Source organism: Sturnus vulgaris, chromosome 1 (assembly GCF_052056855.1).
Source record: "Sturnus vulgaris isolate bStuVul1 chromosome 1, bStuVul1.hap1, whole genome shotgun sequence".
In the NCBI taxonomy this organism is placed as follows: domain Eukaryota; kingdom Metazoa; phylum Chordata; class Aves; order Passeriformes; family Sturnidae; genus Sturnus; species Sturnus vulgaris.
In genome coordinates this window covers 110,436,574-110,453,009 of record NC_142243.1, presented here as the reverse complement: position 1 = coordinate 110,453,009, position 16,436 = coordinate 110,436,574, and the positions used below count along the sequence as shown (strand labels likewise).

General features: G+C 40.0%; 1 protein-coding gene across 3 annotated transcripts in view; it reads left to right on the top strand.

Annotated features, from left to right (window-relative positions):
• The window catches only part of OSBPL1A (oxysterol binding protein like 1A), a 76,014-nt gene that overhangs the window by 29,395 nt on the left and 30,183 nt on the right, over positions 1 to 16,436 (top strand). The window contains exon 1 of one of the 3 annotated variants that reach the window (XM_088174039.1): positions 283 to 460. The exons of 1 other annotated variant lie outside the window; for it this stretch is intronic. The gene's annotated coding sequence lies outside the window, so the exon portion shown is untranslated. Of the gene's footprint in view, positions 1 to 282; positions 461 to 16,436 lie in introns of those variants that run through there. One more of the 3 variants, XM_088174037.1, reaches the window with a different exon arrangement.

Sequence of the window (16,436 nt, the reverse complement as noted above, 5' to 3'; positions counted from 1 at the left end):
AAAATAACCCACTGCGGCGGGGCTCCGTGCGGGGCGGCCCCGGAGGGCTCGGGAGCCCGCACACCCCGCGGGGCCGCCCCGGGAGCCGCGGCGGTGAGCGCCGGGCAGCGCCTCTGCCTCGGCAGCGGGGCGGGGGCGCGGCAGGGGCGGGCGCGCTCGGTCTGTCAGGCCATTTTTAGCCGGGCAGGGAGCCGGCGTGGCCGCCCCGCCGTTTCGGTTTCCTCCTCCTCCTCCTCCTGCGCCCGGCGGGAGCGGCGTTGAGCGGAGCCGCGCCCCGGCTGCGCGGGGCGGCCGCGACTCCCCCGCCCCGCCCTGCGCCGCGCCGGGGCGGCCGCGGAGCCCGCGGCGTGTGGTGCAAGGTGAAGGGGCCGCCCGCGGCGTGTGCCCGCCCGGCAGGTGCTGCTGCTGCTGCAGCCGGGGCGGCTTCCCTCGGAACGGTGCTGCCCGGAATCGTCCCGCGGTACGTAGCGTTCGTGATGGGCTGGGGGCTGCTGTTTTATGGCTCTGCTTCCTTCTTGACATTGCGATGAGCCCTTCAGTGTCAAGCAGATGCGAGCACAGATACTTTTTGCCAAATAGTTAAAACATGCGAGGGCAAGAAGGGAATGTAACTTGGTTGCTTTAATCTGAGTATTTACCCGGGCATTGGTGTCGGAGCCAGCCAGCACAACTTGAAACGTTTTCTGCAGTGACTTTGGCACAAGGTTAGTAAGTAGTGTTTCAAAGCAAGATTTGCCTTGGGCTATTCCTAGCAAATATCAGAACCTACATTCCTAAAGCAGTTTGAGTCTAGTAGTTTTTATGTCCTGAGTTATTTTATGTAGTTGTAGGAGTTGAATTTAAGGTTCTTTTCACGTTATTCTCTCCTGTGCTAGATTTTCTGAATGAGTTTAAAATTCATCTCTAGTACTTGAACTACCTGTACCAAAGCTGTGTGAAATTGATAGAAAAAAATTTCTTTATTTAAAGAAATTAACTTTTTCTTTTTTTTTACCTTGCTTCTTCACTAACCAGTGCTTAGGTAAAGTGTATAGATGAGTATCTTGACTCTTAAGTTTCACTTTTACCATCAAGGGTTATATGTAACAGTAAATTAAGAGCTTGTATTGCATGCGTGTAGAACGGATGGCAGTTGTAAGCTGGTTTCATTTGTAGTCTGTTTGTGGCTTTGATCTTCAGCCTTTGCAGATATTGTCATTCTTTCTAGTTTTTGTCTTAAAAAGGGGACTTGTTTACAAGCTGGTGAAAAGCCTTAGCTGATACGGAATTCAGGAAAGGTTTCTTCGCTTTTTGCATTAAATGAGTTGTATATTTCAGCTATGAAGAATTTGTCATAACAAATAAAGCTTGTCACTTCTACAGAAACTTTTCAACATCAAAATACTGTGGGTCATTGTCCCTGAACTTGGTTATCTTTACCATGGCGTAATGTGCTATCTCTTGTATGTACATCCTGTAAATAAAAATGTGCACATGGTTCAGCTGGTAAATACCAATCTCTGGAAGTTCAGTGCACTGCCTTAGTTTATTTCAGATTTCTTGGAAACATAATTGAATGTCTGAAGGTTAGATGTGCCTGTGTGTGTTCTTGTGAGTGAATGCTTGCATGCTCTTTGGCATACAAATAGTTGTCTTTGATATATTTCTGATTTGTCTCCTGGGAGACAGGTATGAGCACGGACGGCTGTTATCACTTAACCCTGCTTCCCACCTTACTATATTGTGAATGAAGAAGGTGCCTGTAGGCTATGTCCAGATGACTCCTTAATGAGAAATTTTATTATCTGTTTCTTTGTGGGGGTGCAGATGAGGAGAGCAGTGATGAGAATCTGCAGTCAAGGGAGAAATGCTGATAAAGGCACCCTGTGCAATTCTGCTAGGGAAGTCCTGGCATCCATCAGCAGTCCTTTTCTTCCACTTGGCAATATCAGCACCAGCTAAGGTCTTGGGAGCCACTAGTGTGTGGGAGAGTGAGATGAAGAAGAGTGAGGGACTCAACTATAATCAGTGAAGCTAAGAAAGAGGTCAGTGATAAGTTAGGTATAGTAATGGGTTCATGTATTGGCTGGCTACTGAACTAGACCTAGAACAATAGAGTCCATAGTCCCTCAGGTGATAAACCTAGTGCCTTTGTTTTTCTGGTCTTTTCTCTTTGTGTTTAGAAACAAGTGACAGGCCAATTTTTAAAATTTTTATTTTTATTCCTTTCAGTCACTGGAGCACAGAGGAATTAATGTTGTCCGTTCTGTTCAGCTCTTGCTGTAAGTAGTGGAGATCGAGGGAAAACCTCAGTGTGTCAAGGCCTGTAGGCAATGCCCTGAACAACTGGAATGCTGTTTGGGTTTTTTGGTTGTGGAAAGGAGGTGGACAATTTTCAGATGGTTGATGATTGGCCTGAACAGACCAAGAGTTGTTTGATATTGAGAGAATTGAGGTGTACCTACGTCAAGAAAACTTATATTGGCTCTTGGTCAGTAGCTGGCTTGATCCTGTTTCTTCCCTTCTCCTCCAAATGAGTGGAAATGTACTAGAGATACCTAGTTCAGCTTTAATCTTGTTTGAATGTAACATGTTCATTGGAAGGTCCTCTATGCTCAGATGGGCTCCCTAGTAAAGACTGGTGTTTTTCCCTTATGCAGAGGAGCATAGGATATAAAGTGTTGTGGTATGTTGTATAGGCAGAGTGGATACGAGAAAAAAGCTACTGATAGGAAAGTCATTTGGTTTTTTTTCTCCTGCTAGAATGTTGACAGTTCTACTCGTGCCTTGATGATTTTTGCTGTACTAATTTTTGGGTTCTGTATATGCACGTGTCTTTCATCTGGGCTAAAGCTATATAGTGAAGGTATTAAAGTGGGAGTAACTTAATAGTGAGATGTTTGTGGATGAGTAGTGTTCTTCCTCTGAAAGCATTTTTTTTCTACCAGTGTACTGCAGCCTTGCAAGTATAAAGCTAACTATAGATCTGCGGAGACAATGTCCTTACCCGCAGAGGCAGGAGTTTAGCAAGTCCAAAGTATCTGAGGTAGGGGATTTAAAGAGCATAACTTCTTTTCTCTGAGATTTCCCTAGAGCAGCCAAAATTCAATAGGTCACCAGAAGTGAAGCTGAGCAGCAGCCCAGACAGAAGCTTTTTAAAATAAGAAATACTGAGTCTCCATTCAGGGGAAAGATAAGTAAATATTACTGCTGTTCTTTTATGAAAGGGTATTATGTCTGTTGACAGAGTGCTTTTTTTGAAGCATGTGATAGGTTTTGAAGCAGTTGATAAGATCCTTGATCAAGTGCTGTTTTGGAAAGGCTTCTGGGTGAAAGATGGTTCTGGCTCACAGAAGGACACTCAGATGTTACTATAGGATAAAAGGCAAATGCTTCTGGTCTTTCTAGCAGGGTCCCAGTTCTGGGGATTTTTTTTTATTTTTTTTTTTTTTTTTTGTGTGTGTGTTTTTGGGGGGAGGGGTTTGTTTTCTTATTTGTTTATTTTCTTCAAGGTTGCTGATACAACATATCACCAGCTACAAGGAAAGAGGTTAACTTTGAAGTGTATAAAGTGACATACTGACTTCTAGCGACAGGGAAACTCTTCCTGACCTGTAGCTCAAAGAGCCTGCGTGGAAGCTGGTCAGACAGCTTGTCTGAAGGCATTTCCTGCTCCTCACTGTGTAGCCCACCTGGAAGCCCAGTGCTAACCTGTTCTTGCACTTTCCACAGTGGGTTAATGCTTATTCAAAGCTTGGCCTGTAGATGTGTTTTTTATTGGCAGTTGTTGTTAAGCAGCCTTGTGTAAACTAACTTGGAATCCATTCATGGGCCTCTGGGGAAACACAGTGTAAAAACATACTGGTTTGAAATGAGACTCCTCCTTAATGTGCTTCTGCGGCTCCTGCTCTGAGGTTTTCTTCTAAGGTCTTGTCTACCACTTGTTTAAATACTTAGTTTTTAATGTTGAGAAAACAGTCTTAGCCGAGGCTGCAGGGGGAAAAAACCAAGCAGCAATCAAGTTTAATGGAATAATTCTTGATAGAGTAAGCTTCTCAAATATCAATTGGGAATTCTGTTTTCTGTGAATGTGTTTGCAAAATTATGCTCTTGTCTCCAAGCTGATGGAAACAAGCAGAAAAAGAAATGTGTAAGATGGATATTTTCTCTATGTGTTTTCACTACTTAGTTCTATGAGAATATTGTTTGTTTTCCTCTCATGCCTGGAAAACAAACTGGCATGAGAAGGGTGTGCACTTTTATTCTTCTGATGTCATTGTGATGTCATCATGGCATGTAGAACTGATCAGCTTGCTTTCCATGTTCTGGCTTAATTTGTACCTGATGTGTTTTGGAAGAATGATTGAACAGCAGAGTTCTAAAACTTGTTTTATCCCAGCCAGTTAGTGTATTGTCAGGTAAGGACTGGTAACGTTCCAGGAAAAAAATGAAGCGGCTAAAAACCAGGATATAAGGCTGTTCCTCTATGCATAGCACTATACTATGTTAACTTTGTTTGCTGGGGTTTTGCATGCAAGTGTGTGAGATAATTGACTGCATTCACAGTCTGACTGAGTGGTCTGGTTTTGTGTCTCAGCTGCATAAAGCATCAGAACACCAAACTGATTAACTGTGGTCACACACATATACTAATTCTCTGAAAATGTATTGTTCTTCTTGACCTCTTTCTTGAAACTTAATTTATTAAAAATTAATATATAAGAAAATAAGGCTTCTTGTTCTGTGTAAGTCTGGTAAGCTGTTTTATGAGAGTAATATTTTTAAAAATAATTTTGACACATAGGAATAATAAATTTCATGTAACCTATCCAGTACTGGATATTAACACATGCTTTTGGTGGAGACAGAATATTTAACTCTTTATTAGGCATGTATTTTGTGTGAAGCTGTTTTAAAGGCAGTGTTTCTGGGCAGCATAAGTAACTTAAGGCTTTGTGTCGCTTAGAAGTTGCTCAATCATCTTAAATTTGTCATGTGGTGGGATTTTAGTATATTTTAGTTTTATTGGCTTCCTTAAACTTTAGTGATACCAGATCTCTTGCTTTATGGGCTAGTAAGCTGTCCATATGTAACCTTTCCTTGAATAAAGGAGCTTCACTGAGTCTAAACTTACTTTTCTGCTGTTCTTTCTGGGTTTTTTCTTAGTTGGCTTATTTTAGCCACTTCTGATTCTATGAAATACAGGGGTCTTCTAGCTATGAAGAGAAGATGGATAATTTCTATTTAGACAGTATTAGTACTTATGGGAGGGTGTGTTGTCCATTGTGTTTTTTGTTTTTAACCTAAACTTCACCAGGTCACAGTCATGGTATTTCAACCAGAAGTGCTTTTTGCACGTTTTTAAAAGTCTGGCTTATTAGAGCTGATACCATTTTTATAAAGGTAAGCAACTGTGGAATTTGACCTCTTGTCTGTTTTTTTAATCTTCCGACCGAATGTGTACTTATTGGGCTCTCTCTCCCCACCCCCCTATAAAGCGGGTGACTTTAAAAGCTTTATTTGTTTTAATATTAGAATACAGAAGTGTATTTCTTTTAATATTATACAGAAATGCTTGCTCTGCTGTCCAGTGATGAAATGCCTTAGTATAATGCTAGCTGCTGAGTCACTGACAATATCACTGGAATTGGTAAATGGAGTGTGCTCAGATAGTATTTACACACTGAGAATTAATCCCTGGTGTAGTTTTCCTTGAAGGTACATGCCATGCCTGTTCATAAAGGAATGTTTGTAAACCTCTTTCTCTTTATTGCTTGTGTTGTTCTTCATGTCACTTTCCTTGAAATGCCGCAATAATAATACACTTTAATAATAAATGATTTTGTTGTTATGTACAAATGGGAAATACAGGCCTTTGCTATCCAGGTTGGTTGATTAGCACACACAAAACAAATTATGTTCCATTTACTGAATGAACTGAATGTTACTGCAAAGAAATGGTAAGGTAGAGCCCCTCTTACAAACAGAGTGTATCCATTTGTTGTGTACTTCCTAATGAGTCCAGTATAAAAAGGATGCCTGGCTTTCTAAGCATAGCCATCTGAACATCTTGTCTTTGGGAGTGACACCCGTGACGTGCTTACTTGGCTTGCAGAGCTTCATGTTAAGCCATTTGTAAGGTAAATGTGGACGCAGTGTTTTTGAATAGGAATGTTTTCCGTCCTCTCATGCTTGTCAGGGCTACATTATTAATGTTAAAATGGGGACATCGATGCAGTAACTCTTGGATCCATAAGTTTGCTAGGAGACTTTGAGAATGTCTTTAGAACATGCCTATTTGCCTACCTTCACAATGTAGGGTTACTTTTTAACATAGAAGTAGATTGCAAACTTTTTCATCTGCTTCAGGGAGTTTTGTGTTGCCAGAGCTGCACTGCTTCCACATCTTCCAAATCTTGTTCAAATATGTATGACCTTTAAATAGGAATACAGCTTCTTGTTAATCTTGAAATGTAATAGTGTTGCTGTTGCACATCCCTTTTTTTGTGTCAAGAACCATGGTGAGAGAAAGGATAGCGAGAACAAAACTACTCTCATCTTGCCTGGAAATATTCAGTGTAATTGGTCAGAGTATCAGCCTCCAGGCCTTGTGCAGTGCTATAGCAGCAGAAAAGCATCTGCAGGAGCTTGGTGGGTTTGACCTGATAGACTTAAATTAACGGGACACCCATAAACAAGGCTTTTATTGCAGTGAGGAAAAATCTTGAGTTGTCAAAACCATAGTATACCTCCTCTAGGTAATGTGGTAATCCATGTATGTCAGTAGTTTATACCTTTCTGGAAATGCCAAGATTATTAATTGAGGATGTATCCTGTGCTATGCATCCAAATTGGATTGTGTGTTTTTCCAGTGAAACACTTTGCTGCAAGGTCAGACAAATCAAATTGAGGTTAAAATGAGCTGACTGAGCCTTTCAGACTCAGAAGGAAACCTTAGACAGCAGGCATCTGTGCCTATGGATAGCAGAAATCTAGTTTTGTTTGACCTGTATCTCCTCCACCTCTGAAGTGACGTTTTGGGCTAAGGCCTAAACCCTAATTTCACAGAAGAACAAAATGGAAATAGTTGAGGTTGGAAGGGATCTCTGGAGGTCCTCTGGTCCACCTCTCCCACTCAGTCAAGGCCACCTGGAGCTGGTTGCTCAGGACCATGTCCAGATGGCTTTTGAGTATCTCCAAGAATAAAGGCTCTCTAACTTATGTAGGCAGCCTATGTCAGTGCTCTGTCACCGCCACAGTGAAAAAAGTGTTTCTTGACAATCAGGGGGGATTTCCTGCCTTTCAGCCTGTGCCCATTCCTTCCTGTCCTGCCACTAGGCACTATTGAGAAGAGCCAGGCTCCAGTTGTCTTTGCATCCTCCCTTCAGGTATTTATATAGATGAGATTTGCCCTGAGCCCTCTCTTCTCTAGTTTAAACAATCCTTAGACATACAAATACTTAAGGGGCAGTCCAGTACAGTAGTGTTAGAAAATTTCAAGGAACCATGTGTCAAAGATCAACTGATAATATATGATCAGTGCTTTCCTACTATTGTCTTTGTTCACACATGCAATTTATTGAATCTAAAAAATGATGTGTCATTCTAGACTGTCAGATTGTGTTTCAGCTTGGGGTGGGGAGAACTTAGAACTTTCATCAAATCAAGTTCTCTTCTAGCAGCCAGTGAGTTTTATTGGAGAAGTTTGTAAAAGAGCTTCTTAAAAGTTTAATCTGGGATCTCTTCTTCCTCTGAACAGCAGTTGCTACTGGATTGCTTATAGGGCAGTAGTAAATACACAACTTAACAGTAAATAGCTTTGCTGCAATGTTCTTGAAAAAATTCTAAAAACCCAAATAAACACAACAATAGAAAGTCCCTATCACATAAGGGCAAAAGTATTTGAGATCATTCGTAAGGAATGATCTGTTCCACTAAATGAGAACATTTGGATTATCTAGTTCTGCACTGAATTTCCGTACTCTAAAGCATATTTATCTGTCTACTCTAACTGCTGGACAAATGTCTGTGTGACATACTCTAATTTCAGGAAATGTCTTACTCGGGGCCTGGCTGAAGTCTGCTGACTGTTGCCTGCTTAGGAGTAAGGACAAAAGCAGTGTCTCAGAGGAAAATCGTCTCTAAGAAGGAGCAATCTTCTAAATACTCCAAGTCCTTCTAAAATCTAAAGTAGAAGTGGGATTTTTGCGTCTGTATCGATCTTTGAAGAATCGGTCTTCTGATTCTTTAATATTGGAAATGTGGGAAGAACATCTGGGCTATAGCAGAAACAGCAAAGAATGCTTTCCAAGGTGGATTTTATTTGGATATAAGAACTCCAGCATTGCATTGCATTGTAAAACTGCCTGTTGATTTCTGGCCTATGTAACTTTTTTCACTTCTATTTGGTTAGTGTCCAAAATTAAATAACTAGCAAGTGAGACATCTGAGTTTTTCAGAAAGCCAGAACAACTGTACAAGCATGAATGTTTGTTTTGGAATTTCTTTTTAAAATAACCTGTCAGTTAGACTTCATGAATAATTAACAAGATTCTCAATGCAGAACTTGTAGAGCAGACAGCCAGCTTCAGAAGTGTTAATTTTTTTTAATAGGAAGCTGTTTTCACTCTGAGTCAACAACTGAGTCCAGCAGCACTAGTAAGCCAGTAAGAGCCAACAAAAACATGGCAAAAACATTACATTTGCTTCAAAAGAGAAAACATTACATGCATTTGCCATAGTCCAGTTGGGAAGAAGTGTGGGGGAGAGATTGCAAAGGGCTTGATCAAAGTAATCAGTGGTGTATACAGAAGAATACTTAAGGGAAGTAGTTAGATCAAAACTGCCTTAAGATCTATTTTCAAAACAGACCTTAAGAATAAAAAGAAAATGCTTCCTGTATGCATTCTTAAGAACCCTTACATCTTAAAATCTGGTCTCTCTGTGAGACTAGCTAACTTCAAAGATGTCCAGTACCTCAAAGGGAGAAGACAAAAAATTGTCCCTATCGGATCTGAAAGCATGCAGCAGTATGTTGTTCTGGTTCTGTTGGCATCAGTATAATGGATCAGCTTCAATGAGGCCTTTAGTTTGAGAAAAGTTACTTGTGGCATAAACCTCTGAGAACATAAATGCTTAATCGCACTGGGGCACCAAAGTATCCTTGCAGTGTAGTTTTTCTCTGGTAATCTTGTAACTCTGCAACTCAAAATGTGCTTCCCAAACGTGTGCATCACTGCAGATGTCATTGAGTCCAGCTTGTTTTGGCATTAGTATTGGCAAGAGTGAATATCAGTGATATTTAATTTCATCACTACTCAGAATAGAAGCAATACTTCACAGAAAATCACAAAATCAGAAGGCTTTTTCTTTGAAGTCCTGATATTTGACTAATCAGCATTATAGTACTGAAGCACAAGTAGGGACAAAATGGGCTCTGGAGACTGGCAACTTCTGCAGCTCTCAAACCTAGGTAAACCCCATGACATTTATCAGATTACAGTTTAATGGTTTAAGTAAAATGTGAAAAACAAATACATTTGAGAGGAAAACTTGAAATTGCCATTGAGTCTCACTTTAGAAGCAAACTAGTAAGAGCTTTTTAAAGTCTTGACTGTGCAGAAACACTTTGAAGAAAGCAGTTTCTCTGATAGAAAAGCTGAAATACAAGATTTTAAGCCAAAACCATCCTTCTAATCTGCAATCAGCGATTAGTCTTTGCAGTTTGCTCATGTGCTCTCAGACAGGTTCCTGGCTGGGAACTGCAACATTCTTCACTGGTTAAAATTGCAGTGCTTCAGCAGCCTCTGAATAAACAGACTTTGACATAGCCAAATGTGGAAACAGGAGAGGGGAAGGAAAGCAGCAAGGTCCGTGTTGAGGAGGAAGTGTTAGTGTCTTAGGAGGGAAAGGTGGGAGGCAAAAAGTCCTTGTCCCTAGCATGTGGCTAGTTCAGAAACTTATTCCCAGCAGTCTTGAATGATGAATTTTTATATTAGACATGCACATTGGGAGAAAGGTGCTGCGTGCTCTCAGCATTTCCAGCTTTTCTCTTGAATAACAGTTCTCATACAGCTGAAATGTCTGCCTGAGTTGATATGATCCTTCCAAAGTGAGTTCGTTCTGTGTAGATGATAGCTTGGCTCTTGCTTCTACTAGTGCTTCTGCTGTATTTTTCGAAGTTTTATGATCATAGCTGATTCTTTCCTTCATAAGCAGAATTTAATTATATTAATAGAGCAAATATAGGGAAATATTACAACTTTGTGCTCAGAAGAATGAAATGTAGCCATTCCAAATTAGCCCTGCTAAACTTGTCCTCTTGAACTTTGATGTGACTATTCGTAGTTGACTAACAATGAGCTCTTGTGTTCATCTGGGGAATGACTGAGGCAGTCGGATGACTTGTTCTACAAAGTCTTTGCTTTCTTCTATAGACTTTGGGGTTGGGATGTAAAAGAACAGATTACCAGGACTTTAAGTTGGTATGTATGGTGTTTGGTTGTGTGTTTGTGGGCCTTTCAGCTTTTGTACTAAAAGAAACTCTATTGGTGTTGTATTCTGTACATCCGTCTGAAAGCAAGCCAGCTGTTATGTTTGCCTTCCAAATGTATTTTCTCTTTTGAATATAACGATCTCAGTAAGATGTGGTACTCTGATGCTGTAGAGTCAGCTGGCTGGACTGTGGAGATGAAGACTGATGCTGTCTTGTGATACAGTAAATAAGCCTTTGCCTATCACCAGTGAGCTCAGCTTACCTCCTTGATTAAGTGATCACATCTTGTTTTGCTTTTCAGTAGTTGCAGTAGCAGTAGTTCAAGTCACTTTCGATTTCTAACTATGCTAGGTTTAAGTCTGATAGATCTCTGAAGCTGGGTGATTTATGGCACAGAGAGAGGGAAAACCTGAGCAAGAAGCAATGGCTGAAGTAAAGCATGACCTATTTTGAATCAGTCCTCTGTTCCCTGGGATGAGCCAAGGCTGTGATGACGTTTACAGGATCTAGTTTACTCGAATAAATGAAGAGTTAGGATGCAAGACGTTAACATATGTTTACATAGCAGACATTTGTCACAAGTCCCCTGTGCTTGATGGTGCTAGAGAGTAGTGAGTCAGCAGGAGGTTCTTTGTAGAAGGGTCTGTGTGTAAACAGATCAGAGCTCCGAAAGTTTTGTGTAAAATATTTACATGCCTTAGGAATCTGGGGATGTGTTCATGAAATTGATTGCATCCGTTTGGGAACAATTTGTTGTTGCTTTAATGTGAGCTATCACACAGGCAGTTTTTTGATGTGTCATAGGAGTATTTGTAAATCACTCATTCCTTTATCTAGTGCCTCAAATAACTGAGGCATACTTGCAAAGAAACTAGAACTGTTCCTGCTTTTTGAGGGCAGAAGGTTAAGAGAAAAGCAGGATTATACACATTCATATCATATACTAATGTATGCTTAGTGGGAGTTAAGTCCCATGAGTAGAGGTAAAAATCAATCTTTTTCTAAAATTTATATTTTCTCTCTGGGAAGCATCCTGTATTGAAGTTCAAGAATGGTTAAAACTATGAGAGCTTTTAGAGTGAGTTCTCTTTGAGAGCAACTGGTTTCAGTTTCCACTTTAGTAGCAGCTTAAGCAGCAATTTGGTACTATTCCAGGTAGCAGAAAGTCTTAACAGTACTTTTCATAGAAGTCTATCCTGTAGAGCTAGTGCTGCAGTAGCATGCTTTGAAGTTGGATATTATTAGCAAAATATATAGAACTGCTCTGTTTCTAAACAGATATACCTCGGGGAAAATAGTCTTTACATTTTTTCCTTTGTTCAAGACACAGAGGCAGGCCTGGCTCTTTATAAAACTTTTTAGTTCTCGTTCTGCATTAACAGTTTTACTCAGCACTAGTTCAAACTGGACATCACAAAGGACTGGCTTATGCAAGAAGGCACTAGCAATAGGGACTGTATTGTACTAACAGCAAAGTTGCAGCTGTACGAGCTTCTTAGAATAGACAAACTGCATACATATCAAACCCTGCCTCATGGTTGTGGTTTCCACTCTTTGCCTCAGATTTTTTGGTAGAAGTTTCATTTGGTATGAAAATCACAGAAGGGACAGAGATCTCACTTTGGATTCCCAGTGCTTTCTGTGACGGGTTTTCTGTAGTGTAACGTATTACAATGCGGTGCTTTGTAAGTTCTGAATTCAGGATGGTAGGTCCTGTTGGACCTGAAACTATCAGCTTCATATGAATAGATGTAGTGTGAAGTAAATGGCAGGTGTGATTTGCTTTACTTTATTACAGAAAGCATCAGGAGATGTTCACATAAAAATGCTTGTTCTACTATAGGAGTGTTTTTCTAATTCCTTGGTTATGTGTTAATTTCCATCCAGGTGTTAGACTAGGCTCTGTCTTCCTACTGAAAATTTGCCTCTCATTTCTGTGTTTTGTGGCAAATATCCTATAAGAAATGACATTTTTGAGAGGATGGAATTTCTGTGGCAGTTGGACAAAGCCATTAATTTTGGAAACCAAACCTCCTTTCTGAGTTGCCAGAGACGTTGGTGAGGCAGTGTCACAGGCTCTCGTGCTCAGCTTACTGCAGAGCAGGGTTGGTACACAGTGTTCTGACATTCCAGCAGAGTCTGCCTTAAGATCTTTTCGTGATTTCTCTGTGAAAGAGGAGATACTTCCTTTCAGCACAATTCTGAAGTCTCTGTTTTGGGCAGTCGTTCCTTACACTGAAGTTGAGAGCTTGGAAATAAAAATCAGCTAAATCACACTGCAGTGTTGTGAAGTCGGTCCTTTCTCAGTCCAGGAGAAGTAGGATCTAAGGTATGCTGTCTTTTCGTTTACTGTTCTAACGTTGAAAGCATGTAGCACTGCATATTATTGAGGTTTCTGTATTCTATGCCTTGCTCACTACATGTTGGGTTTAGTGCTTATTTGCAGCTGCAATAGCATGTTGCTGAGATGATCATTTATAAGCTGGGCATAGAGTGGTGTGATCCTTTCCTACCCCACAGAAGTGCCACTGTTGTTGTGCATTAATTTAAATTAAAGGCATCCAGCACCAAACAAAGCAAGTATTTTGTGTATTGTACTAAGATGTCTTCAGGATGGACAGAGAGGCCTTGGTTACAGGCTGTGTTGATACAGTTCAAGACTTTAGCCTTTAAAAAAGAAAAAAGGGGATAAAAAAGAGAAAAAATGAGTGGTTTGGTGCTTGTTACTGGTCTCCCACCTACCTAAGGAAGACTGAGGGTACAGAATGGAGTGGGACTGGTGTTTGTTATACACAGATAAGCTTTCTGATATTTTAGAATAGACATGTGAAGTTTCTGCCAGTAGTACACAATGAAGAAGTTAAATTTTAAACCATGCTTTTGTGCTTAGCAGGATTTTAGATAACATGGAAAGGCAATAGGAGTATCTGCAAATAGTTTGTTACTTTCATTTAACAAAAGAAAGAGAAGTCTGATTGCTAAAATAACTCACTTCTACATTTAAACTAACAATGTGGTGTTCACAGCACCTAATGGTACAGTAGCATTTACAGGAATGTTATAGGAAGCTGTTGGAAGCAGATTTCCATTCAGTTAAACCAAAAGTGAAACTAGGTACCAGGCCATGGATATCAAACATCTTCAGCTGGAGAAGTACACTTTTACAAGTGGATTATTGCACTGACCTAGATACACTGACAGAGAACCACCAAGACTTCAGTCGAGGTTATAGCTGTGTCTATAGCTGTAAGGATAATGATGGAGTGATTGTTTACTTCTGTGAGACAAGGGTAGATAGTTTCCATCAGAAATAGTAAATCTGAAGTTTGACTGTAATACCATTCTCTTTAGAGATGGAAGCAAGACCAATCTAAAGTGTCGTTGTCTAACAGTGTGAGCACAAGCTCAGCTTTATTGATAGCTATTTGCTATTGTGCAGAACAGCTCCTGACAAGGATAAGGTAGGAGGCCTGGCCAGTTGGGCATTGCGAAGTCAATTGGCCTCATGCTGGGTTCACTTGAGCACTCAGTGCCACTTTCTGTGTAAACCTCAGAGGAAAGCTCATAATGCTGCTGGTGGCACTGGCATTGTGGGCACCAGTGACAGGGATCAAATAGGTGGCAGCCGTTCCATAGCTGGAAGATGAGGAGCTGAACCCAGTACAATTTGCCATCTGTCTCTTTCTCAGCTCAGGCACCACCATGAAAGGTACAGAAACTCTGTCTGTATTACAAGCTGTGCCTTTCTCCAGCTGTCAATGAAATGATTCTTCCAATAATTCTTCATGCTCAGACTGGATTTCCAGAACTGTGTACACAAGTATCTGCATCATTTTGGTGTGGGATTTACTACATTACATAAATATTTGTGTCAGTTTATAAAATAATTTAGAATTCAACTGATGCAACTTCATAAAATCAGGTGATACTTAGCTGAAAAATACTGGTCTCTCTGCATCCAGTTTAATAGAATGAAATGCTTCTCAACTTTGTTCTTTCATGCTCTTCTTCCTGCTTATTACATGAATCCTACACTTTTTGTGTAGGATTTTAAAACTAGTCTGGAAGTTCCTTCTGTAATCTTGCAGATGTTTCTGTGGTGAGACACTGAAGAAAAACACAATGGGAAAGAAACATCTTTTGCAAAAGTGATAAAGCTGAAATGTCATCTTCAAAAATGATGAAGTGGCAAGGTAGATGGACTAATTCACCTCAGAATTCTGTTCATTGACCATGAATGAACAGGACCATGTCTTGTGAATGAGAAATAGAGCATGGCAAAATTATGCATAATATGCTGCTTACATTTTGGGAAAACCTATCACAGTAGGTCAATTACATTGTTCAATAAACTTATGCTCTGAAAGCAGCACCAATCTGCCTGCAGTGCTTCATGTTAAACTGGGAAGAGAGTATGTGATTCTGAGAAAACAAAACAACAACATCCTCCCTTTACATTCAGTTTACTGCAAGTAGGTTTTAGGAGGTGTACCTCCTCACCTTGACTTTTATTACTGCCATAATGGAGGTATTTCTTAAAGCTACTTTGTGTTTAAAAAAAACCCTGCTTATTTCAAGCAAGGTTATTTCTTCTGTATTGTTGAGTATGTCAGGCTTATTCCAGCTTTCTCTCTCCCAGCATTGCTTCTCTACAGGCAAAATCAATAAAATAAAGGTAGTAGAACCATTTTAAAAATCCTTTTTCATTCTCATGTTGTCACAGTGAAACTGTTTTGGTGCTTAAGGATATGGTGTTGTTGCAGTGTTTCCTGACAACAGCCCTCAAGAAATGACTAGTGTAGAGGTAGACTGTAGAGATTGTAGAGCAGTGTGTCCCTCCCATATGCTCCATACTGTTGACAGAAATGTTATAATTTTTCATCTCAAGCCCCAAATATCAATTAAGGTTGCTTTAAAACCACTTTATTCAGTTACGAATGAACATCCCAACAGTTTCAAGCAACAAACTGAAGTGGGTTTTCTTCATTCCTTAGCTTCTGGCTAGCATTGAGGTACTTATGGAACAGATGAAAAGCTTTGGGTTTTTGTTACCTACTGGTGTATAATTGCTGTATTAGTAAGTGTCTGGCAACCAGGATGCCTGACAGTACACAGGAAAGTGAACCTTACTGTAAAGCTGGAATTTCTTTTTATAAGAAGGGAATTTCTTTGTAGTGTACCTTCTGCTATTCTGAATAGCTCTACATTATGATAGGACAGAGGAACCTTAAAGTCAAGAGAATACTTTTTTGGAATGGGCGTGGTTATAGGCCTGTATGTGTTGTTGCTTCTTTAGTCACACAACTGTGACTGTCCGGGTTTTTTAATTGTTTTGATTTCCCTTCAATTTGCTGTAAGTTTTAGATAAAGATTTAAATCGCTCAAATCACTTACCCAACAAAAGCATTAGAGCATAATGACATCTAATTCAATCTTGCAAAAACATTGTTTTTGCAAATAGCATTTTCATAACTGGTTTTACTTTGCTGTTTAATAAGAATGAGAAGTACCATTTTATTTTCAGTCCTTTATCCTCCCTGTATCAGGAGAGTAAAATACTGATGCTGTTTCTCTAAGTGGGTGGTTCCATAACTATTTGACAGCATACCAAATATATTTAGCAGAAACTGCCTAATAGCAGATCTTTTGCAGTGGCATGTCTGATTTGTATGAAACATTGCAGTAATTGGCTTCATTGGTACTGTCAGAGTGAACTTTAAATGAAAGCGACAGTAACTAGTCCAGACTTTTTTCATTTTGTTCAGAGTAAAACTATTAGACAGTAAGTGACTTACTGGTTTTTCTGCTTTCAATTAGCAACCCAATTTTATACTCTTTTAATTATCATTTAATTGAATTCCCCCTTACACTCAGAGCTTGGCAGCCAAAACATCTGATTTAGTATTTGACACAATTGAGGGGGTGAAAATTTCTTCAATAAATCTTTCTTTAGAGGATATGT